Here is a 27,613-nt window from a genome sequence, read left to right as displayed (position 1 = left end):
TGGGGCTGTGCTCCTGCCGGGTTGTGTCGTTGGCCGATGTCCTCACACCCACTCTCCGGTTTAAGAAGCGTAAGGGTCACATTGTAGCCTGGGGTTTGAACTGCCAGCCAAGGTTTCCTTACAGGTTACAAACAGATGCCCTGAGACTCAGAGGAGGCGCAGTGCGGAAGTAAAATACAAAGGTGCGGAGGTGCATGCGGAGCGGGCTGGCGGCTGAGGGCGCGGTTGTTGTTTTCAATCGGGAGGGAGTCTCAGGCTCTGAGCTCCAGTTCCGGGCGAGTCTCTGGGGACCCAGACTCAAACGGGAGAAGCGGGACTGTCTGGCATCGGTCGGAACTCGAGGGCAGCTTTCTCTCCGAGGTACTTGCAGCAATTGCTGGGACACTGCTGCTCTCTCTTTAGGCATCCAGATACTGGGGTCCAACCCCAGCAAGTCCAGGGGTCCCCAAAGGTGTGGACGGAGTCGGCGAAGAAGGAATGACACGGAGACAGCGTTCAGTTGATCAGCAGCCTAGCCAGGATCTCTAGCCAGGAACTCCAGCCAAGTTCTGGTTTTTATTGCCTTGTTACATCTGTATTTATACCAGTTGATTTTAATCCTGTCAATTTCTATTGCAAAGGTTAGGGCGCTTCTTATCTCCATTCCAGGGAGTAAAGATTATGTAGCTTAAGCATGATTGTTTGTAGTTAAAGTGATTAACTACCCACCTGGCACTTAGTTAAGGGGTTTTATCCCCTCCCTAACTTCAGGGAAAAATCCCTACCTGGGGAAACAACCTTTCTCGGAGAGGTGACCTTGGTTAAAACACATAGCACTAAGGAGAGCAAAAATATTAAGAACAGTATGCTATATACGCCAGGTCCCTTGAAACATATGCTGTGCAGATGTTTCTTTCCTGCAGCAACTGTGTCAAACAGCAAGGGTGGACCGGCTTCCAGCAAGTCCTCACTTCACATTGTTTCACTTTGCATGAATTTGTTACTAGTTGAGTTAAATAACAACAGTCCCTCAACAACAGGTTCGCATCTCAGTTACTATGGTATAATTATTGTGAGTAAATTACATAAAGAAGTAACTTTGCCACTAGTTCTTTAGCCCATAAATCACTATGTAAATAACAGATGCATAACATGGCCAGCTGTCAATCATGTCATTTCTTTCAGAGTCTGTTGGTGATTGGTCACTGTGCACCTGTGTTATTTGGTTTTCCTTAAGAGAGTAAAGCCTATAGGTGAATTGCCTCTTTGTCTGTTAGTGACAAATGCCTGAAACACTTTATAATATTAAATAATACAAAGAGAGAATTGGTCAAAAGATGAAAGTGTATCAAAGAAGTGAAAAGCAATGCTGCTGGAAGTGAAGTTGGACAGTATTAGAATTTCTTGTCATAAGTGAGCAGCTATGATGAAAAGGATAAAGATACCTCAAAGAAGTGACAGCAGCAAAAAACTTCACAGTAGTAGAACTCTTAGAGGTACTTCACAGCATTGAAAGTGCAAAAGATTAAATTTTGGAAATGTATCCAAATAAGGAAGACAATTCACCAAGGCAAAAAAAAAAAAAAAGAGGCTGACTCCATACTAAGTTATAAGAAGAAAAAAGCAAGCACTGATCCAACAATGCTTGAATATTTTTCAAAGACATAAAAATACTTTAATTCTCAATTTTCAAGTGTTTTAAATTAGTGTACTAAATAAATATGTTTTACTATTTTTTTCATTTTACTTTACATTTATAACCAACAGTAAGAAAGTGTTCAATATTTTGACAAAATAAACCTTAAAAGCCACACAAAATCGTAATTTTTCCCAATGATTATTAAGATTACTGTGCATGTTTCAGCTTTCTAGGCCATTTTTACAGCCCTGCACTGCCATGCAAAAGAGGAAGTATCTGTATTTTCACTAAAGCAAAAAACTGATTTGTCTGGTAAGACTATCATCCTAAAGATTTTTTTCTGCTCTTTGTCAGGCATTTCCTCCATTTAAATAAGCATCTTAGGATTATGATAGGTAATAATACAGGAAACAATGTATTGTGAATGCAAAGGAACTAGAATTAGGGACAGTGTTGCTGTTTAAGGTCTCATAAGTAATATTAGCATTATACTGAACAATTTAGAAAGTATCTTTATAGATTAACATTTCTCACAACAATCCTATAATGTAGGTGTTTTTTCATTTCACTGATTAAGAAACAGAGACTCATTTGTGACACTAGGAGCCAGTGGGTTAAGCCAGACTTGTACTCTGTGATTTCAATGTCAGGTTCTGGGGTTTTCACTACATCATTTTGCCTTCCTAGGAAAGGATTCAAGACCAAATTCATGCAGAGTTCCTCATCTGAGGAATTATCTACAATGTATTTCTTTTTCAGTAGTGAATGTACACGTCATGCATAACTTTAAAGAATAAATGATTTATTAATTCAATTAAAGTCATTAATGTAATGTAATGACCTCACACTCTTAATTATTAGATGCATTGTCAGTCACGTTAATTGATACTAAAACTGTCACAAACATCAGCAGTACCTGAGTTCAATTTATTTTTTTTAATTGTTGACAGTAGTACAGATGCCTCCTATTTCCACCCCTCCTTTACTTGCCTTTGCCCAGCCCCTACCTACCCCCTGTGTTCAATTTCTTGATTGTTAATATTCCATTGTTATTTGTGAGTTATATCTACACTACCGGATTCATATGGTGATATGAAAAAATGATTTTCCACTAATTGAGGATTCACACAAAATAATGGGTTCAGGAGAGCCTACCCATCAATGAACCAGAACAATGTTTGATAAACTTGTTTTAATATTTTCTTTATGCATAAATACAAAATATATTTGAGGGATAACAACAGCTTTAGGATGGACTATATTATTTCTGGCTACTCTGCATTTTAAAAGTAACCAGAGCAAGATAGAAATAAATGGGAACTACAACTGGGTAAATTCAATGTCACAAACCTGAAGAAATATTAATGACACCAAACTTCTGGTTGGTAACATGTCACTTCTATCTATAACCAATCTCACACAGACTGCATTCAAAGGAGCGGCAGTAAGGCGCTATGTGAGGAAGAAACTCTTGGGTTGAAATTGGTGAAATATAATGAATTAGAAAGGAAGAAAAGGAGATGAGGTCATGTGTAACTAGGGAAACTGGGCAAGCGTAGATGAGAAATGATGATTAAAATAAATGAGAACCTGAGAGAAGAATTCCTGGGAATACAAAGAAGAATTAGGATTGTCCGGAAAGAAGGATGTAGTCAGAAACCCAATAATTATGCTAGCATTTCCCTTTTCCTCAATCTCCATGTCCAAACTATCACCAAGGTGTGTTGATTTTACCTCCTAAATATTTCTTGATTGTGTCCATTCTCTGCAGCTCTGCCCTAGTACAAGCCACCATGACCTCTCTCCCAGACTCTGTCATCGTCTTCCTAGTTGTCTTCCACATCCACTCTGCCCCAGTCTGCTCTCCGACAGGACGGGGATTTTTAAAAAACAGACATCTGATCATGTTATGTTACCCGTGATCAGACTCTTCCACGTGGTTACATTACAATTGGAATAAGCACAAAATTATTTGATTTGGCATAAAAGGTCCTGACTGATCTGCTCTGCTACCACTGTAGTATCATGTCTCACCTCTCCACTGGCTGCACTGGCATTATTTCAGTCTCTAGAGTCACCATGCACCCTCCTGCTGCTTTGCTCCATTTGCTTGGAAAGTGCTTATTCCTTCTTTATCTACTTAATCCCACTTAATCTTTAATTCTGCCACGACTACTCACACTGGGGAGAAATCTTCTGTTTGCCCCTCCATTACTACTGTCTACTCTATCCCATCTTTCTCCATTCTTCAAGATGCTAACATGAAGATACATATTAATGGGCTCACCTGCACTGTGGTTTCATCTAGGTATTTATTCTCCCACCTCCCACCTTGCAATGCCACTGCAAGTTAGCAGCATCCTTAATGGACTCACTGCCTCCTGTGAGGAAAGCAGCTCCCTCCACTCAGCCCTTCTCTACAGGTTCTAATCACCCCTTGAACTTGTGCTGCCAGTAGGCCTGGAATAGAAATACCCAACCCTTACCCTACTCTCCTACCACATCTTTGTAAAAAGCTGATCATTCTTTGACTGTGCCTTATGTTCCCTCTCAGAACCCTGTGATCTTGTCCTTGATTCTTTCTTCAAGGTGATCTGATACCAGTGCCCTCATCCCAATCCATACAGTTCACAGTCTCAACTGCAAAACATTGGTCTAATCACATCTTCCTGAGCGTGCCTTTATTACATTCAGGACTTCTGCCTTAATATTCACTCACACCCAAATTCAGAAGTTTCCTCCACCATGAACCTTTGACATCTGCAACCTAAAACCTTTGTGTTTGTGTTTGGGTAGTCATTTGAGCTCTCATAGCACTCTATCTATATAATAGCCTTTACCCCTCTGTGGTTGACTCTGTATTTATTCATTAAGTCTCTACAAGGCTCTGAATCACTAAGCGTTTATTTTCTAGTCCCCAAGGACATAATAAACTGTGTGACATATGATAGCTACTCAATAAATGAATCAAACTACAAAGCCGTGTATATAGTCTAGCTAAAGTAGTTCAGGGCCCTACTGTAATACACTAAGGCACAGTACATTACCAACATGCTTATCTATTTTACCCAAAACATTTTTTCTCCAAATACAACATTGTAGTGATGGCCATAATACTGCAATAAGTATACAGAGTGATGTAATCTCCTTCATCAGCCACTTACTCCTTCTTAAAGTAAAATCTTTAAGCTTATTTCTCAATCCTCCTTTGCTGAGAAATTTATCCCATGTTGTCAAAGAAGATCAAGTACTACTTTGAAACATAAGGATGACCCAGAAAATTGGGTCAAAGGTTTTGGAAAGTTTTTCCACATAAAACATTATTAATGTTTAATAGTATTGCTACTCCCATAGCACTTGTTGTATTGATGCATATTAATCACTTGTTTAAATGCTTTCATAGAAGCTATGTCTATTTTTTCCTGTGTGGCTACCTCTTTCTCTCTCCTCCCCCATTTCAACCACATTAGTCTTCACCCAGTTTCTTAACGGATGTTATGGTTTGCCAACTACATATCCTTACCCCTTTCAGGACTAAAGTGCTACTATCCCTCAGGTGCTGGGAATGTTGACAGTTGATGGCTCACAGCTGAATCCTTTTAAGGACTACCCTTAGTTGGAGAGAGCTGCAGCTACATCACACCCCCTCCAGGAGGCAGCACACATCCAATGACTAGAGGGTTGGGTGGAGGGAATGAAAACAGAGAGGGGAGAACAAAAAGGCCCTCTTGCTCCAGTTTGGAATGACTATGCAGGAACATTCCAGCTCCAGGGAACCTCATGGGATCAGCTGAGCCACCAGCCCCTCCCTCAGCTTAATCTACTTTCCTTTGTTTCCATTTAAGGGTTGATTTTAGGAACATTCCCCCATAAACTTCCTACATGCTGATCTTTATTCAGATTTATCTCTGAATCTGTTTTCCAGGGAATCTGACTATGAGAGCCCTCAAGAAGGATCCCAGGTGGATAAACTAATACGAATTTTTCCATGACTATTTAATCATAGGCAAACATATAGGCATATACTTGTGCATATCTATTGTAAATAGATATGATTTTTCTGTTTTTAAAATGGGTTATTATAAATTCTTTAATTTTCCCATTTTACAATACAGAGTATAATTTCCTCGATGTAATTTGTATAATTTCATAGTTTCAGTGCATTCTTTTAGCAGCTGAATAATATTTTGTAATGTAGACACATCATAATGTGTTTAATCGTTCATCTTTCAAAGGTCATTCATCTTGTTCACAATATTGTTTTGCTTTTATTTTGGCTTCCTTGAACAATGCTGGGATAAACATCATTGTATTTATGCCCTAAGGCCTGGCACTTCTATTTCTATATAATAGGTTTCCAGAGGTGGGACTAAGTTCAAAAATGTATATTGCCATATTTGTTTATTGTCAAACTTCACATTTGGACCATTAATAGAGAGAATAACTTATGAATGAGGTGATTCTATATATCTCACTTTGATATATTTCTTTCTTGTCCCTTGACATTTTTTATAAACTTTCTTTTCATGATGAAAATATTAAAAAGTTATCAAAAAAAAGTTTTAACAACTCATGGACTGGTAGTAGAGATAACATACAAATTAAAAATATTGTTTAAAAGCAAAAGTGCTACTTTCAATTGAAGAACAAGTTTAGCTTTCTTTTAAGTTAGTGTTAAAATGGAGTTAGAAGTTATTAGTCTACTTGATCTCTTCTAAAACAATATTTTTTTTATTTAGACTCTCTTAAAAGCAATAGAACACATCTAGTCTCTTTTCCCCCAAAATTTGGTATAAGAAAGTTTCAACATTTGTCCAGAAATCAGAAATTGATATGGAAAAAAAGGGAGAGATCACTCAGGATCCTGGAAATCAGTGTTGGTTTTTGAAAGCAGGAAACAATGATATTCAATTCAAAAAACAACATACAACTTACAATTTTCAAATTTTAAATGCAGTCAAATGCAAGATTAAATAGATGTTACCAACCCTGACTTTATAAGCAAACCATTATGTTAATTTAAAAAACATAATAAATCTTAAGTTCTTACGTGTATCTCAGAAGACATAAAATAAAATGTGCATCACACACAGTCATTTGAAAATTTGTTGTGATTTGCAAGGAAAACATTTTTCCTCTCTGTTTTAGCTAAATTAGAAGTTAATGAACTGAGTGTTCCAGTGTAGCATTAACATAAATAAATGGAAATCTATGACAAAGAGAGTTAATCAAATTGAGTTGAACAATACATTTTCCCAAGTACATTTTGCACAAAATCACAGGCCGAGGAGTAATTGTTTTTATGCATGGGCACTTGGCGTTATCAACTTAAAAACATTTTGCTAAGTAAATTCAATTTTTTTTTGTAAGCTCAACCTATTTGTTGCTAATGTTAGGACACCATCTTGTGGATAAGACATCTATTTGAAACCTTTTTGAAATCACATAGCAAAAGGCAAAAATGTTTTAAGTATAATAGAAATTAATCAATATCTTCACCTTTATTTAAGTAGATATGCTTAAGGGTAAGTAAGGTAAAAGAAAGTACTGATTAATTTTCATCAAAAGAGCCCTTTTCTCATTGTGCATCATCTATAAGCCAAATGTTATATTCTGAAATGGGTATCTGCTAGAAAAACGTTTTAATAATTTTTTTACAAAGAATTCATGAAATCCATATTAGTAAAGGTAACCTGTCATTTACCACTATAATGTAGTGCTGAATACTTTTTAGATGTGGATTCATTACCCATGTATTGTTCTGGGTTTCTTTTTTTTTTCTTACACTTTTTAAATTAAGTTTTATTTGTTTTTAGAGAGAGAGGAAGGGAGAGGGATAGAGAGATAGAAACATCAATGAGAAAGAAACATCATTGATCAACTACTTCCTGCACGCCCCCTACTGGGGATTGAACCCGTAACCCCAGGCATGTGCCCTGATGGGGAATTGAATTGGTGACCTCTTGGTTCATGCGTCAATGCTCAACCACTGAACAACACTGGCTAGGCTTGTTCTGGGTTTCATATGATCAATATTCATTAGAATATTTGAGGTATATTAGAATTCAAATATCATATAGGTTTTCTCTTCAAAAAGTATTATTATCTCCATTAGCCTACTACTATATCTGAAATTTTAAAACGAGGCTTTAATACTTGTGAGCATATTATACAATTGGGCTTTATAAAACACATGCAGATCATCAGAGCACTGTACAAGTGTTTAGAGGGCTGGGCTCTAATCCAGCTCCTGGGGCCAATCAGCCAACCATCTTGGACAAATCAATTCACTTTTTATACCTCAGTCATCACAGCTGTTAAAAGAAATAATAGCAGGTTATCTGGAGAATTTTTGCAAAGATATAAAGTAGTATGGGTAAAATTTCTGCTCCTACCATGATATAGGAAATGAAAAGATAAACAGATTTGATTTTATTCCAGATCCTCGTACTAATCCCTGACCTCTGAAACAACTGTGATTTTTTTTTAAATTTTTAAAATTCCAAGCATCATCTTTATATTCTTCCAACACATTTTTCTTTTAGTAAGCTATTTTAAACTGGGTTCTCTTGCTTGCAACAAAGCATAATAGCTAACATACCAGCCATATAACTCTGGGAAAGTCATTACATCCACTTAATGGAGGAGGAATTAAAAATACAGGTTTTGATCAAACTGGTCTGGGTTTGAATTCTGACATCTTCACTTACCAATTGTGTTATTTTGGGTCCGTTATTGAGCTTTCTCTACCTTGGCTTTCTCATTTTCCTCTGAGTTCTGAAGAATGCTAAATTAGTGTGTGTGAAGCATTTATCACAGTGACTGGGCTATGTCAAATGTAGTATAGCAAAAAAAAAAAAAATGGTAGTTTATCATAATTATTATAAATGGATGCAATTTAATTTGTCCTCCTCCCAAACTTGAAAATAGACCAGAATGTGAAATATTCATCATTCATAATATTTGTAAAAGAAGTAATGCTGTTCTGCATCGATGCCCACAAAATATCTCATCAGAAGAAGACTTAAATGATATTTTTATGAAGTTTGAATGGATGTCCTCTAAATGACTGAAGCTTTAAAACAAATTGTAATTTCACAACTGCACCATAGTACACAGGAAACAATACATTCAACTCGCCAAAAGATTTAAATCTTCACAGACCATTAGTCGATAATGAAAATAATTTATGAGACTCTTTGACTTACAAAGGTGACTTACTTTCCCCATAATGGATTTGAGGCTGCTGTGGTAAATGTGATAAGTCAAGGTTCAGCAGATTGCTTAAATAGTTTAGTCACAGGTGTCTTGGTGAAGGACCTAGAGAAATATAAAAGATAGCTCTTAGTTTTTCTCTTTATACTATATAAATCTTTTAAAAAGAGCCCTAGAGGTTTGGCTCAATAGATAGAATGTCAGCCTGTGGACCAAAGGGTCCTGGGTTCAATTTCAGTCAAGGGCATGTACCTTGGTTGCAGGCTCCTCCCTGGCCTTGGCCCTGGTTGGGGCTCGTGCAGGAGGCAACCAATTGATGTGTTTCTCTCACATCGATGTTTCTCTCTGTCTTTCCCTCTCTCTCCCACTCTCCCTAAAAAATTAATGGAAAAATATCCCTGGGTGGGAATTAACAAAAAAAGAAGTAAAAAATAAAATATTTAAAAAATGCCAATTGGCTATTTGGAAATGTGATCATTTACTGTTTTCAACCATACATAAAACTCATTGAACTCAAAATTTAGTTAACTAAAACAAAATCATTTCAAAGGGACAAAACATACTCCCAGAAAATGTCAACCTGCCCCTCCCCCATTACCCTTTTTTTTTCTTTTCTAATTAAAATCCTAAACTCCTGTTAGGGTCCAGCTCAGTCCTCAACATTTCTCTGGATTCTTTCTTATGTATCACAATTACAAATGACTGTACCAGGCCATCTTGTACTTTTTATCCCTTGTCTGTAAGTCAGGGGCAAATCAAGAGAGCCCAAGGAAGCTAAAAGTCTAGATTCCGTCAGATCCAAAATCTTGAAATATGAATTCAGTATTTATCTCAGAGGAGAAAACGTGTTGTTGTTTTTTTATGCTCATAAGAGGCATAAACCTCTTTTTTCATATACAGACTGGGGGATTTATTACATGCCTAATATTTGAACTCGTTTAGACTTTATTTCATATTTTTCTCATCAATTATAACTGGATCACATTATTCACACTAAAAAAAAGTCGAAGGTAACATTTAGGGACATAATCCAATTTTTCCCCAAAATTTGTGTTTATTTTTCTGACTTTTATATCAGTATAACATTTCAAACTGTCTATAGTTTTTGTGCTTGCTCTAGTTTTCTTATGCAATATCCTGAATAAGCAATTAAAGGGCTTAAATTTTAGATAAAATACTCTTTTCTAGTAGACTGCATTCTTTAATTTAACATTCATTTTCAAAATTTCAGTTTCCATGACAGCTGATTTTAGGTGATTGCCAACTGATTGTTCAGGGTTAATAACATAGCCTATAGTTGCCCTCTGCACCTTATATAACACTATTTAGATGAAGTGGTTAAATGTGGTTTTTATTTTGAAATTTTTAATTGTATTGGTTGACTATGTCATTAGAAGGTGTTGTGTATGGAGTTATTCGTGGAAATCCAAGATCAATTACAGATCGGCTGCTTGAATATCTACCCCTTAATCTAATTCTTAAAATGTTACCTCCTGCTATACTTTGTAAATTGATCCAGGCCCGGGACTTTGAAGTTCTCAAAATAACAAGTGGGTATAGTGAAGTGGTAACTGCTTCAAGATCCTCTCTCTGTGTCACATAGCCTCTGCTACTGATAAAATCCTCTAGGAGCAGTTATTTAAAAAAAAATCCATGATATATCCTGTTGTATATCATCCCTACCCTTGAAAATCATTAGCCTAGCATGTTAGTACAATGTCAAGCTCTAGGCACTTAATATGGATTTGTGAATTTCAAAAGGATTTTCCATCTATTCTATCACTTTCATGTCAATAAAAGTCATGGCAAAAGAGTCATGTGCTTTTCAGTAAGACATATTCTTGAGGTACTTCCTACATATATATATCTTTCAATCATTTCAAATGTTAGTATTTTTTGCTCCTTGATTATGCTAATATTTTAAAAACTGCTTTTATATACTCACACTATGCACTTAACTTTTTATTGAAATCAATAGTGCATTCTATCATGAGATGATTCATTGGCAGCAAAGATATGCTGCATATTACAGTACTGCTTTCAATTGAATCCAGATTGATCCAGTGTGTTTATATTAAGAATTCTTCATTGAAAGCAATGGAGCTTAGCTGGATTGAGAATGCTTCATTGGTTTCTGAGAACTCCAGTCATAAAACATTTTACATTTAACATCAGGGGCCTCTCTCACCTCCCACCTCCCAATATGTGCACTGTCCTTTAACCCAAATCAATTCAATATCTTTTCTTATTCTTTTGGAATATTTATAAAATGTATTGCACAGGAAGCTGAAGTTTGATCAAGGGCACCAGATGATTATGGCTATAAACAGCAGCTAAAACAAAATAAATACATTGAAAATGTCTTATTGTTTACTTTTTTATTGAAGTTCCGACAGTTCTACCAGTTCACTTGTGTTCCACAATCCAACAGCTGAGATAATACTGCAGGACCATCAGTAGAGAAAAAAAAAGAAAAGCAACTCTAAGTTGCTTTTTCTCTAGTCTTGGTTATAAGTTATATGAGTTGTTCACCTATCTGATACTCATTCTTCACTATGACAGGGAACACACATTAGAACAGCGGTTCTCAACCTGTGGGTCGCGACCCCTTTGGCGGTCGAACGACCCTTTCACAGGGGTCGTCTAAGACCATCCTGCATATCAGATATTTACATTACGATTCATAACAGTAGCAACATTACAGTTATGAAGTAGCAATGAAAATAGTTTTATGGTTGGGTCACAACATGAGGAACTGTATTTAAAGGACCAGAAGGTTGGGAACCACTGCATTAGAATCTAGAAAGTGGGATAGAGGAGGTATGTAATTGGAGAATGGTCAAAGAAGAAAGGTCTTTACAAAAATGTCTGTTTCTCATACTATTAAAATCAATTATTTTGACAATTAGCATAACATTTGAACTAAATTAAGAGACAGAGTAGGGTATAATTTATTGAACTAAGCACTCTCATGTGTGTAGCAAGATGCCCATCACAAGAGAAAATACAAACAATATACTAAAGAGTCACAGAATCATTGACTATTTTAACTGAAAATGTCCCTAAATACCATCTTGTACTTGTATTTTAACCACTCGTCTTTTGTTCAAGTAAAAGCAAAGAATAAATAAATCCATAGCTGATCAGATTGAGAACTGGTTTAGGATAGGTATTAAAAATCTCTTTTTAAACAGGAACTGCATATATTTTAAGTGTGACAGTGTTATTAAGAAAAAAAATTTGAAAATATTTATTGAATTTTAAAGTAACAATAAAGAATACTGAATGTCACTAATTAAATAATTCATGGTTACAAAATATTTTAAACTATAATGGGCACAGATATAATTTGTGTTAAACCTACGTTTTCATTTTTAGGCTTCAGTAAACATTACCAGAATTAGTTATAATGAATTTTAATCCAATCTAAATTTAGAGGCTTAGGGAGTCTTGATACTGTGTTTAAGATATTAAGATTTTAAAATCATGGTTGCATTTTTGTAACTATAGGTAGATATATTATATCTTGCTATTTCTTTCAAGTCAAATAGAAATAAGGCAAATGTAGTCCCTTGGCTAGAAGATTTTGGATTCTGACTACATTAGACAAGCAACCTAATTCTGGTTTAATTCAAACTTTAAATGATAATCCTCCAAGAAGAGGTTTCATAAGAAAATAATAACGTTAGAGATTCCTCTACTGTCATAAATTGGGAGGGGTTTGTCTCAATGGGCACGGGACCCAAATAGCATCAGCCAGTGAGGAGGGGATGACAACTTAGAGCAGAGGCTAAGTACAGTTGACAGGATTGCTTTTGCTTGCCCAATATTCATTCCAACTTCTTTTGTATGCAGCAGTGCTATTTTGTTTGGAGGATTATTCTGTTCCCACTGATTGTGGTCTTGGCAGGATGTCAATTAAGGGGCCCTGCCTTGCCCTAGCCAAAGGGAAGGGTAAAACATAGATCAATCTAGACTAATCAAACATATACAACTACTCTCAGGAATTTAACCCTCTCAGAAATTGAGCTCTGGGTTGCAACAGAAGAAAAGTGGTGGAGCTGATTCATTCCAGTGGTGGTAGTTCCTGCTGCCTTTAGCCTCAGAATTGCCTTTTCTAAGACCTGATCCTATTGCTTTTTCTGTCTATGTGTGAGATACTTAAATAGTCTTCCAATAAATATATCTTTGTCTCACTCTTACATTAGCTTAAATATGTTTCTGTTAGCTCTCACAAAATGTCGTAAGTGTTTCCTTGAGGAGCTGGCTTGAGTCCAGAACTGGCCTCAAAGTAGAGGGAAGGGATGCAAGGAGCCCAAGTCAGTGTTCCAAGAGCAGTAACAAAGGGATGAGGCCACATCCTTCATGGTTCTGTCAAGCCTTTACATCAAAGGAAGTTCGCTTCAGGGAAAGAAAATGCACATTAGAAAGAGAACAAATAGCAGGACCTATACTTTTATATGAGCAATTATGTTGTCATGGAACAATCAATCCTTTCAAAATAGGACAGTGGGAATAAGGATGTGGGAATAGACCCCTGGCCAGAGGAAGAGACTAGCAGAATATTAGTGATCCCATGGGCTGAAGGTCAGCACAAAGGACCAAAGAAGATGATGGAGGTGGACTGTAGCTCAGGGACATCCTAATGGTCAGGGCTCACCCTGCCATAGCTGACTGTGGATCCAGCCTAAGACGACTAATTCCAGACTCTGTTGAGACCAACACAGTTAACGTTAGGAACGGCCTGAGGGCTGGGCAAAGGTGCACTTGGTGTGCAGATCTTCTGGCTGGGGTGACCAGCTGGGGCTGGGAGAAGCAGGCCAAAACAGGATAAAGATGGTTTGTTAAAAGTGGAGAAAGTCAGTGATGAGCTGTGTCTTGAACTGAAAAAAATGTTTAAATATATAATCTACCAAGATATTTACCCCAAGAAACTACATCCCTGCATTTGAATGCACTCTTCTATGTCCTTGAGTTGTCCTTCCCTTTATTCTTCCTTGGTAAGATTGCTTTTAGATCTAGCTCAAATGCCATTTAAATTCTCAAAAGAATTCTTGGCTCTACAAATGGGTTTATGATATTTTTACATAATTCTAATTATAGTTAAGTATCTATTCCTTCTACAGGAAGGCATGAACAATTTCTAATTAATCCATGGGTCTGTGCACTGTGCACTGCACATTGCAGGCATTCAGGGAATAGTTGTTGAATGAATGAATGCCAAGTTCATGAAGAGTGTAGCTCTCTCTGGCTGAAATTATTTAGATCTCTCTTTAATGTTTTAAGTATTCATGAAAAATGCTTCAGCTGGAAATTAAACTTCATTATCATCTGAGATACTGTGTGCTCTCCTTTACATACAAAATCAATTCTACTACTGATGGATGTAAAATCTCCCCAAAAGGAGGAGAAAGGAAAGAAAATGCAAAGAAGTGAGGGGAGAGGAAGTATATGTCTCAAAACTCAGCAATGGAAATATATTTCATATTCCTTAGGCATGCCTCTATGGTATAGTATAAATGGAATAAAACAACATGGCATTCTAGTTGGTATTTGGAAAATATGAATAACAAGCATATCAGTTGCAATGAAAAAGAAAATGTGTTTAAGTGCACCAAAACTGTGAGAAATGCTCACCTGTTTGAATTCAAATAACAGACTCAGAGACAGAAGTATAACGACAACAAGACTCTTAATACGTTCTCAAGAGCGGGTGTCCGCCGGGTTGTACAGGCACAGCTGGGGCAGCGAACCCAGCCTATTTATTCAGTCCCTCCTCCAGTTCTTCATTGACTGAGTACTATGGGGTCACCTGTTTCCTCATATGTCACCTACGTCTTGCTGTCTTCCATTGGGCCATTTTAAAAAAATGGGCTGAGGTCTTTTCTCCTTGCCTCCACCTCCCCCTGTCTAGCTGAGCCAGGCGCTGGCCCACATCCACAGTTCCTTGCTCTGACATCCTCTTCCCTCCTACCTACATTCTGTTTGCCCTGGAGAAATTCAGCAACCGCTTCCATCAAAAGCCAACCATGCTGGAGATGGATCGCATAGGCCCCTTTCCTATAAAAACCGACTATGGGAGAGGGGAGTCTAGATTCTCTGTGGTTGATGAAGTATCATTCTCTGCTTCATTTAGATGGCTCTTTATTCCAGATCAAAGGCTTGAAAAGAATTTTTCTCCTCTGATACCTGAAATTCCAGCTTGCAATGCACACGGTCATCAGCATTATCTTTTTAGGAAAGAATTCTTCCTCAATAATAAAGAATAATAGCTAGCTGGTAATGTGCATACCTGAAAGTATTCCATTTAGAAGTAACTTCTATTTAAGACACAAAATTTAAAAAGTTTTAAAAGGAGTGATTTATGCATCATTTAACTTTTTTTTTATCTCAGCTAAATAGAACCAGATTCACTCATAATGTAAGTGAATTTAAAAATGCAATTTTAAAATAACCATGACAGTCTATTCCTTTAAAACATATATACAAGTTCAAGAGACAACAAATAAAATAGTCGAGAGAGAATTTGTTTCATAAAATTTCAGATAAACTTGGTTTAAGTCACGTAGAATCCTGAAAAACATATCGATGTGTAAAGCACATTTGTGCCTGTCCTGGAAGAGTGGCCTTTCAGAAAAAATCAGACCCTGCTTCATTTTACAAAGATAATCAGAAACATGTCCAAACAATTGTTTCAATGAGATTATTCACTTTCAGAAGGTTAAAGTCTCCTATTCCTATTTCTTTGGGGATTCTTCCTATCTATAACTTTAACAGGCTCAGTACAAGTTGCACCATCAAGTGCGTTGGCAGTTTACAAGAAACTAGGCTAACATTTTCACTTATCAGACTAGAGTTTGACATTACAAAACAGCAACTCAAAGTTTCCCATCAAATAATGCTGCTAAGAGTGACAAACTTGATTCCAAAATCACAGCAATTTGAAGGATTTCCTTTTTCAAACATCAGAACCTCAAAGCATAAATGCTATACATTAGAGCTTATACATGACAGATGAAACTTCCTGCATAAACCATCTTCATTTCATTAAGACTTTGTGATAATGTCACATTAAGTACCAAACAATATTCCTTTCCAAAAGTTAGATCTAAAATATAACTGAGAAATCTAACTTTTTTGAAGAAAGGATTGATTCTAATTAGCAGAGTGTCATCCTAATGTAGTGAAATTTTAATCTAATTTATTGCTTGCATTTTTACTGTCTCTTTAGAAATACAATACACTACAAATTTTCAGATGGCCCCAAATTCCATAAAGGCACATGAAACAATTGATCATTCTACTTCCCCTTAAATGGAGAGAGGAAATAAAATTTCCAATGCACCCCAAATGCTTTCCAAAATTCTACCTTCAGAAAGTTCCCTTCTCTCTCTTTTCCAGGGTTTTATCTCTATAGTCTTCAAAAGCAGTGCTGCTTTATTAGAGTTTAGATTAACCTGAGGAACGCTGGCCTTGCTGTCCCTATGGAAATGCAGACACTCAGGCCTTTTTGGACGAGGAGTGAGGGAGAGGAGCCAGTCATCTCCACGGTACACAGGTTAGAAGGAAGTCCCTTTCTTTCAGAAAGCTAGGAAGTGCTATCCAACCCCTAATGACTTTTCCACATCCTCTGCCCTGCAGCTCAGAGCAGAGTATACAGAAACCAGTCACTTAGGAGTCTCCCCATTCTGGGAATGGAGAGAAATGGGTTCAGGAGGAAGGGTTGGGCTTTTCCACTTCAACCATTGAAACCATGACCAGTAATGATCAATTGCACTCTTTTACTTTACTCAGCACCATTCCAAAACACCTTCCAATGGAAGAGAATAAGAGAAAAAAGCAAGCAAAGGATCATGGTGGGAGGGGAGGGTTTTCCAGCAGATGATGAAATGGTAGCATATCAAGCAATGGGAGCTTGTTCTGCAGCCTGCGAGGCCGTTTCACACTTGTTTTGTACAGTGCAACACAATAAATTGTCAAAATTACCTGAAAACATATCTCATTCCATCCCTGATTCTTAGGTCATCAGTTCTAATCAGAATTGAAATGATCTACTTGAATAATCATGCTTTCCACACAGCAGTGTAGGTAAGGAAAAGGTGTGTGTACAAACTTTATTTTGTCAAAAGGAAAAAAATAGAATAACCCAGTTAGCAGTTTCTGTTTTGTGAGCCAGTTTTAAAAGGGAACATTGATTTTTATTTCTTCTGTATTTGACACAAATTTAAATGATGTGGCAGAAGTCCAGCATCTAAGTTTGGAGTTTTCCCCAAATTTCTCCTCATTGGCTTGCTGCCCCTCCCTCCATTCAGCCTTCCACACCCCAAATTCATTGTCTCTTAAACTACACAAATGTACTGATCTCTTTCAATGGAAAACAAAAATCAATATTTGAGGCTTTCTGGTGTTGACAAGTTATTTTTATTATTATGTTTGTTAAATATGTATAAACACAAAACTAAGTATACACTCCTTATGTTTAAAGCTTATGCTTAGTGATTTAATCTTGAAACCAAAACAAATTTACCAATATACATAAATAAAATTTAAAAATAAGTAAAATTCAAATTAACCACATTAATTTAGTGTGATAGATGGTATTTTGTGCTGTAATTAAATATCAATATGACACTAAACTGCTTCAGCACAGGGTCGGCATCTTAGTTCAAAATGCTTATACTATCCTGTGAGATCTGATGATTAGAGTTCTAACACATTTCTCTATTAAAACTATTGTGAAGCCTTCAATTGTGCTTTCACTGTTATGTCATTTGCCCTTTACCTGGTATAAAATGCATCATTTATGTATTAAGTTCCACCTCTATTCTTTTTATATTATCCCCATTTAAAACTATCTCTTCAATTAAACACATTGATAGACACCAATGCACAGTGGTTCTCCATTGGGGCAATTTTGCCCTCCACGGCCCATTTAGTAACATCGGGAGATATTTTTGGTTACTACAACTAGGAAGAGAGGGCACCAGTATATAATCTAATATGAAAATCTAGGGATGCTGCTGAATACCCTACAGAGTACAGGACATATTCCCACAACAAAGAATCATCTGGTCCAAAATGTCAGTAGTGTGGATGTTGAAAAATCCAGCCCAGGCAAATACCAAATGCCAAATGTCAAATTCTATTTAGCACTTGATTGTATGTGGTCCTCTGGATGATCCAAAATATGTTTATATCAAGTAATTTTAGATTTTCATTTGAAATTTTTAAAAATTAGAGGTCATTCTGTCTTTCTGAAAAATTCCTGAACCCCATTAGATTTATTATAAAAATTAAAACTACAAGAATTCAGTAAGAGCTACCAATTTGAAGCCATCAATTTCCTTATATAAAATTCACACTAGGTGTGACTTTTGAACAATAAATACTCTGACCTCAAGAAGTTAATGATCTAAAAGGAAATTGGTATTTGCACAGAACCAAATTACACAAAAAATTGCTAACTTATTCACAGGCTTAATTTACAATGTGTTAGCGAACATTCCATTACAGAGAAAGAAGAGAGGTAAATAATTGTATTTCCATGTTTTTGTCTGTTAAGAACTCTCTTTGTGAAGGGAGATGTTGATTATAGATAAAGGGAAATCATTCCAAGCTTCTTATGTGGGATCACCACACACACACACACACACACACACACACACACACATTTGAAGCCATCAATTTCCTTATATAAAATTCACACTAGGTGTGACTTTTGAACAATAAATACTCTGACCTCAAGAAGTTAATGATCTAAAAGGAAATTGGTATTTGCACAGAACCAAATTACACAAAAAATTGCTAACTTATTCACAGGCTTAATTTACAATGTGTTAGCGAACATTCCATTACAGAGAAAGAAGAGAGGTAAATAATTGTATTTCCATGTTTTTGTCTGTTAAGAACTCTCTTTGTGAAGGGAGATGTTGATTATAGATAAAGGGAAATCATTCCAAGCTTCTTATGTGGGATCACCACACACACACACACACACACACACACACACACACACACACACACACATACCATGAAAGGCATTCAGTGTTTTGATTTTAATCTCACAAAAAGTTCAATAAAATACTCAGCAAAGTTTGACTTCAATATAGACTCTAGTGTAATAGGTGATGAAAATCAGCTCCAGTATAAAGATAACCAAACAAAGAACTAAAATTATAAGCAATACATTTAGAACACTTGCCATTTGCTTGATTTCCCACAGAGTTGTGAAGGAGGCTGGGCCTGCAAATACTCTCTGTATTTATAGCCCTAACTAGCTATATGCTCCTAGGCTGAAATCTCCAACGGAATTGGAGATTGTATGTGGTCCTCTGGAGCCTTGTGAAGAGGTAAAAATGATAAAATAAGAGTTCTGTGTGGAAGGTTAGGAGATTGGAAGTTAACCAAAACAACAAACAAACAAAAAATCAACCTGCAATTATCCTATTATAATATTCCTTGGAGGAACATTTCTATCTGCAGCATTCAAAGCATTGTTCTTGTTTTATTATATCCATAATAATAATAGTAATAAAGCTGTATGACTTTTGAAGAAAAGATAGTTAGAAACAATTTGGTATCCTGTCACTGCTGAATAATTTTGGAGGGTCCACATATTCATGTCACTTGGTTCTATAATAGGGAATCAGTTCTAACCTTTTGTATCTGTCAAAAACTTGGCAGGGTTCCATTTGTTTCCTACTTGGAAGCCTACAAGTTAGCCTGCCACAGTTTCATGGGCACAGTTTCAAGGTATACTCCTGAGTCAGAAACAAAATCCAATTCTTTACTCACAGCACTAGCAGTAGTTAAACTACCATCATTTTTGTTCTCTGAATCTCAATTCCCATGGGTCACTGGAAAGAGGATGAGGTGACACCTCTATATAGAGTGGGGCATATTACAGGAAAGGGACTCCTGACTTTAGGAAACTAAATCTTTTGTAAGAGGCAGTAAGCCTGCTTGAACTTTGACCCAGGTAGATGTTATCTTTATTATAGTAAACAGTAAACCAACCTGCCCTTCCATCTGGAGCTAGACATTGTCCTTCTCTCCCAAGGCTGTTTGTATGCAAACATCCTTAAGCAGATAGTCTTAGATAAGAGAGACAGTGCCTTTGATCCTAAGATATGTAGATATACAAGAGACCCATGGAGAATTGCTGAAATGAAAAACATGAAGCATCATAACCAAAAATGAGTGACTATAGTATCTGTTCTTTGGGGTCAATTTAACCACTGAACCAAGTTGATTCCCACTCTTTTAGAAATGGAAATCTAGAAAATTTTCAACAGATATTTTCTCTCCTCCACCCCCAGTACATCTTACCTTTACTTCTTTAATACCATGGATCTTATACAGCCTACAGTTGGATTGTTGGAAGTAAGAACAGACATTCTTCTCATATTCCTTTCTATCCCAAAGAGAATGCTAGAATTGATATGCTTTGTCCAAAAGCTTATAGATATATAGATATAGATATAGATAGATATAGATATATATATGTATAGATAGGTATAGATATACATATATACCTATATATGTATATAGTGGGGCAAAAGTATATTTACAGATTTATAGTTGTTTGCATGGAAACTAATACAATAATTAATAAATGATAATACAAGAATAAACTCTGTGTTTCATGTTCTCACAGCTGTAAACCCACTTTTGACCCACCCTCTGTGTGTGTGTGTTTGTGTGTGTGTGTGTGTATGTAGGGAGAGAGAGAAATTTTTGTACAGTTTTGTGTGTGTGTGAGAGAGAGAGATAAGTGAAAGATCTGGAATATTGAAAATTATCAGAATTCATTTCTCTTCCCTGCTCAGTTTAACCACTTTATTTTCATACAACTCACAAGGCAAAAATTAAATATTGTATTTCTATCATGCTGAAGTCCACTATAGAGTAAATGCCTAGTGTTATCACAATATGGAGCTACTAAAGTGAATAATCGAAGATTACATTTTTAGAAAAATTGAATGTATTTCCATTTTCTAATTAACTATTAGACAACCAGGACTTCATTTTCTCTCTCTTTGTATTTAAAGTACCTAAAATTCTTTGAAATATAAGTACTTAATGAAGTGTTTTGAATAAAACAAAATTGAAAAGATGCCCTGTTGATATTTACATGACCATGTTGACATAAGTTCAAGTGACTTATGATATTACCTGGGCTAAGAGTTGCTAGATTGCACACAAATATATCTGAGCCTATTAAATGAGACAAATATGGCAATAGTCTTTAGAGGCTGCACTGATACAAAAATGAGAAATTCATTCCTTGCCTTCCAAAAGTTAATATAGCAGGAGGCTGAGAAGAATAAACCAAGTATGCACCAACCTTAATACAAAGCAGAAAAAGAGAACTACTATACTGGTTAGTGGTAAAAATTTTATGTAAAACATCAATTTCATTCTAATGAAAGCAGGCTAAATTAGTGAACAAAGTTTTATGTAAAACATCAATTTCATTCTAATTAAAGCAGGCTAAATTAGTAAATGTCTGCTTCATAGACTTTGTTAAAGTTAATAATTGAATTTCTGCTCCACAGTGGCTAACCGAACAAAAGAAATCCTGACTTATGCACCCTCTTAAAGCCTTCAAAATGACAGAAAAAATATGAAACTCAGGTTATGTAGCAAGGGACTTGAGTCAGAGTAGTCAGAATATAATTTTGATTTATTGCTAATCTCTTCAAGAGAAGCTGCCATTTGAAAGGTTCTAGCTTCTACCAGCACAGACCACAAATCATCTTAAATTAGGGAAAAAACACTTCACTATAAGAAATGCTACAGTATTTGACAAAACTTCTTTGCAGCCTAGACCTTAAAATCTTTTTTTATAATAAGTTGAAAATGTAAGGTACCAAAAAATAAAAAAGAGACAAAGAAGGCACTATACCTTTATTTCTTATCCAAGGCAATGTCAAGGGCTATTTAGACTTGATTCTTGCTGCTTCCATCCTTCTTCCATAGTTCTAAGTGCTCAAGCGGAGTTATCTGTGACCTTCAACTTGCCTAATTCACTGGGGTTTATAAGGGCAACTCAGAGAGATCTGCAACTCTTAGCCAGGCTGTGTGGCCAAGCTCAGTGGCTGCTTTAATAGTAGAAAGCATTTCCAAACATTGTTATTACCTTCCTGGCAGAGACTGTATGATCTTGGTGACAATTCAATTATAACATTCTTAAATAATTTGGGGCATTTAGAGCACAGAAGGGAAAAACCATCTCTGTTCTTTGATAGAAATTAAACAACATGCTGGTATAACTTCTACACAAAGGAATAGTTCTCAAATAAATTTTGCAAACATGACATATTACATCCGTTGTTGCAGTATGTATAATAATTCCATCTGTGTAAAGACACACAATAAACTTTGTCTAGGAAATATAGTTGGCTTGGTAAACTTATTTGTTTCCTATGAGAAAGATGAATTGACATGCCATCCTGTTAAAGATGCAGAGATTTTGCTGAAAGTGTCCTACAGCACCAGAGACCATAATGAATGCTATGGGAGATACTAGTTCACTGAAGAACACAGTGAAGGACAATCAGTTCTTCATTCCTACTCCAGCCGCCCAGCTTAGGCCATTGGGTCTCATGACTCACAATCTCAATAGCTTCCAACTTAGTCTGATGGCCTCCAATTATTCTCATATGCCAGTAATCTTCCCCACTGTTGCCAACATTTTATTTCTAAAAATGTAGCTTTAAGAATATGTATCTATGCCCTGGCCAGTTTGGCTCAGTAGATAGAGCGTTGGCCTGCAAACTGAAAGTCCCAGATTCAATTCCAGTCAAGGGCACATGCCTGGGTTGTGGGCTCGATCCCCAGTGGGGGACTAGCAGGAGGCAGCCAATCCATGATTCTCTCTCATCATGGATGTTTCTATCTCTCTCTCTCCCTCTTCCTTCCTCTCTGAGATCAATAAAAATATATTTATTTAAAAAAAAGAACATGTATCTACTTCAATTTTTCTCAACGCATCTGTACTACCTGTAGGATGAGTTTAAACTCCTTAGCACGATACTTTGGACCCTTATATGACCTCGATCTAATTCACCTTTCCAGCTACATTCTCCTTCATTCCTCACTAAGCCCAACAAGCTGAAATACTCACCCTTCCCAGAAAAAAAATTATTTTAATGCTGTTTGATTTCCTGCACTTTTTTCTATTTGGAAATCATGGTATTTGTACTAGAGATCATTTATCAAGTTATGTGAGTTTGTGTCACAAAATAAGACTAGAAAGCAAGTATAAGTAAATCAGACATGTGGATGCTCTAGGGTTGAGTAATAATGAAGAAGGAATACCAAAAGTTTGAGGATGAGAGAACATGATAGAGTGACTAGAAGAGTCTAGGTTGAAGAGAGAGACAAGTGAAATCTAGAAATGGCCAGACAGCTGGGAGAATAGTAATGCAGTGAAGTGACTGATGGTTAAATGGAGGAAAAAGATAGACTCCATGACAGGAATAAAAAGAATAAAAATTTGAAATAAAGACATGAAATCTATAAAACTGAGCAGTTAAATGTTGAGTGAGAATTGCTGAACTTGAACAGATATCTAAGATTTTTGAATTGGAGAATGTCGAAAGGCCATGACGCTAGCATTTTGAAAAGGTCATACAGAGCAAAGCCAGCTGAAGGCAGTGGATGGAGTGAAGAGGACAATCTTGTCTCCACTGCCCAAATCTTTCCTGAATCTGGAGGAGTCTTCTAGAAGAGCGGCAGAGGATGGCCTGAAAAGGCACAAGCATCATATAACTGGATGACATGCCCCTCAGCTCATTGAACAACCTAAAACCAAACTGGAAAAACATCAAACTTAATCCCTTTAAATAAAATGTAGTTTAAGATTATTACTATTTTTTTTTTTAAATTGACTTTACAGAGCAAAGCCAGCTGAAGGCAGTGGATGGAGTGAAGAGGACAATCTTGTCTCCACTGCCCAAATCTTTCCTGAATCTGGAGGAGTCTTCTAGAAGAGCGGCAGAGGATGGCCTGAAAAGGCACAAGCATCATATAACTGGATGACATGCCCCTCAGCTCATTGAACAACCTAAAACCAAACTGGAAAAACATCAAACTTAATCCCTTTAAATAAAATGTAGTTTAAGATTATTACTATTTTAAAACAATTTCTCAAAACAATAGCAATAGAGAATTTAATCAACTATTTGTATTTGTATAGTTGATTAAATAATGAAAGATACACTTTTTTAGCAAACACAGGAAAAATACATCTACTGGACCAAAAACACCGAGTTGAGAGACTTTAAACTCAATAATAACCATATAAAACTCCCCCACAGTGAAAAGATTGCTGTAATCCATGGTAAGATACCTATTTAACTTCTTAGCAACATTAAAATGTAGCAATAAAAATGTCTTGGTAGATTTCAAAAGAGGCTAGAAAGAGAGCCCCAGTCCCTGCTGCTTGAGTCGATTTTTTTTCCTCCAGGATCTTTATTAACGGAAGCAGCACTGCTGACACTCAGCACTACTTCATGCCTTGGCTGTGCCCACCCACGGAGACATGAATAGATTTTTATTAGACATATATTAGATGAGCTGAAAATATTCTAGGTTATCTGTCAAAGAAAAGAAAGGTGTCATAGATCATTATGTTACAAGAGAGAAATATTATTTTAGTAGACACCTTACAAATGGCTATCACTTTAAAATCAGCACTAAAGCCTACACATGATAACCTGGTTTTACTACTACAGTTGCTTGTCTATACTTTACAAAGTGAGTAATCAGTTGAAAAACCATGGGGCATAACAATTAGATAAAGAATATATATACTGAAATATATATTCTAATTCAGGGTCAGTTCTAGTAATAGCCAACATTTTACAAGTTACTCCCCATTAGTTTGGACATTGTAGATTGTTAAAGATGTTAGTAAAAACTGGAAAATAACATCTTTTAAGTTGAATAATCTCAAAACCTGGAAGGCAACAGCAATAATAGTGCATTACAAAATGGTTAATTGATGATATAAGAAATTGGGTGATATAAACAATAAAATTAATTTGAGAATTTAAAATTTTCAACAACTATTCTTTCTGTAATATGGTGATGATTTAAGTGACCACCTAATGGTATAAAATGTACTGTTAATGCTTCCAATGATATGGTTATCAATAAGTTATAAAATTATGGTATTCTCATATCATTTCTCCCAGTAACCTGCTATTTAGGGTGCTCTATGATTAGAAAGATATTTTAATTTATACAAATAAAGAAGTATCGACTTGGTGTTTTTATTCTTATTTATTTGTACACTTTTTATTTGTACCTTAAGATACAGTATCATTATCCACAGATGATTCAGGTCCCTTCTGTGCATTTAGATACTACAAGTTTTATCTCACTAACGCTTCACAATACTCCTCAGAGAAAGACATGATCTCTGGTCTCAAAGAGAAACATGATAAAAAGCAGTGGCTACCAATCACACGCTGTATGATTCAGGGCAAGTACCTTATCCTCTCTGAGCCTCTGTTACTTCCTAAGTAATGCCCACCCCCTAGGTTTGCTGTGAACAGCCAATGAGATAAAGTTTGTTAAACCTTAGTACAGTGCCAGGTCTTCAGAAAATGCTCGCTAAGTGGCAGTTTTTATTATCGTTATTATATGAAACCAGTAAGTGAGACAGGACAGAAGTGGAGATAAACATTGAGACTAAGTGCCGCCAGCAGTAGAGGTAAGAAGCGTTGTAGGAGTTTATAGCAGGAGGAAAAGACAGGAACAAGGCAGTTCCCCACAGACACCTTCCTTGAGATCTTGCTGCTTGGGCTTCAAAGGCAGAGGAAAGCTCCCAATAGAAGTGAGGGAGGGAGAGTACACAGGTGTGACAAAGGTCATAAGGCACACGCATATGATATGTTTGGGAACCACCTCCCTGTGGCCAGAAGGATACTCTTGGGGACGATTCTGGGACTTGCAGTTGAAGTATAATGTTGAAATAAGATAGGAGAAGGTTTATATTCAGCCCAGGAGAAATGAACAAAGTTTCCCAAAGCCAGAATTTTTTACACAGGTGCATTTATGTATACTGCTAAATTAATTAATGCACATTGTCAAAAATTATTTCATGAGGATTTCTCAGATTGGACCTGTATTAAAAGGTTGAAAATATAAGATAAAGCTTATACTGCCTAAAGGAGCAATTAATGCAGCTCACAGAGCTTAGCACATAATAAGTATACAAAATATGGGTCTTAAAATGTAAATGAGTTTTTGATGATAATTAAAAATAAATGTGTGCGTAAAATTTCACAGTATAACCCTAAACATTATGTTTTCCAACAATTTAACTTTTCCTTAATCTGGAGTGATTAGAATTCAACTCCTCTTTCTTCTCCTATTGGACATGGTAATGAGCAGAAAAATAGCAAAAAGCAGAAATGATGGGCCAGAGGTGAAGTCAGTAAATGACAAAAAAGCAAGTCACAAAAATGAATAATCACTCCTTAAGTAATATAAGTTGATTGTGCAGCATTATGGATAGTTGCCACTTCAAAAGCACTTTAACAATAAAAATCATTTGCAAACTGCTATCCCTTACATAGTCCTGGAGGACTTACTTCCTAATTGCCTGTAATTGCACTTGTTACTGCCAAACCAATCTATGTACAACATGGGGCTGGGTCTTTCCTAGTTGAAGGAGATGACTGGGGCATATGACAGTACATCAGTGTTAAATACTATCAGGAGGCAATAAGAATAAGTGGAAATCGCATAGACACAGGAGCCAGGCTGCCTAAGTAAAAGCCTGATTCCACCGCCCACTGATCTTGGGCAAAGTTCTTTAGCTACCTTGTACCTGAATTTCTGATCTGTAAAATGTGGATAATAATGGTGCCTTACCCAAAAGTATAAATTTATACATTTAAAATAATTGTAAGAGTGTAGAGAATATAATAAAATCCAACAAAAGTTAACTATGATAGTTAGCTGTGTGAACCAAAGAAAAGACCAAGGCTTTCCAAAGCAGAGAGTAATTACTTTTATATATGACAAGGGAAGGAGTCAGGGAAGGCTTCAAAGCAGGGATAATGGTTAGGCCCAAAGTTTTGTTACGAAGGAAAATGAAGAAAGGGCAGTTCAATCAGGGAAAAACAAAACAAAAAAGCTCGAGGGACATAGAGGTTCCTGATGTATTCTAATGGGAAGTAACTTGTTTTCCAAAAGTGGTGGGAAGTAAATATATAACCATGTAGGTTAAAATTCCAAAAATTGAAGGTTTTAAGTTTAAGAGGGGCTCAACTAGACATACTTTTTAGAAGACTTGGGCAGCATTATAAAGGCTATTTGAGCTAAAGATGAGATAACTGTTACAGCCAGATTTATTTAAAGGCTTTGACTATACACATAAAGATACCACAGCAAGTTATTTAAAGCCAATGATGTATTAGGAACTGTGCTAAAAACTGTATCTTTAAAGCAACCTTGAAAAATAATGATTTGCCATTATACATTGAACCAAGGTCAAGAAGTTTAAGTAATCTCCCAAACAAACACAGCTGGTAAGAGGCAGAGCTGAGTCTTCAAACATCTCAATCTATTGGGCACTAAAGCCCTCATTCTTTCCACAACTTCCCAAACAGTTATATGGCATTAATTTAATACACTTAACAATAAGAACCTAAATAATGGTTTTGGCAATGTAAATTAAGAGTAGATGATTGAGTCTAAAAACATTTGATATTTGGGATTTACCCATGTCTTGAACATGGGCCATGTGAAAAAAGAAAGATG

At 36.2% G+C, this 27,613-nt stretch overlaps 1 pseudogene; it reads right to left on the bottom strand.

Moving 5' to 3' along the window:
• The window catches only part of LOC102257031, a 6,341-nt pseudogene extending 2,904 nt beyond the window's left edge, over positions 1-3,437 (bottom strand).
• Positions 3,438-27,613: the final 24,176 nt, after the last annotated feature.

Source organism: Myotis brandtii, unplaced genomic scaffold, assembly GCF_000412655.1.
Source record: "Myotis brandtii unplaced genomic scaffold, ASM41265v1 scaffold1076, whole genome shotgun sequence".
Classification (NCBI taxonomy): domain Eukaryota; kingdom Metazoa; phylum Chordata; class Mammalia; order Chiroptera; family Vespertilionidae; genus Myotis; species Myotis brandtii.
This window is presented reverse-complemented; position numbering and strand designations above follow the sequence as displayed.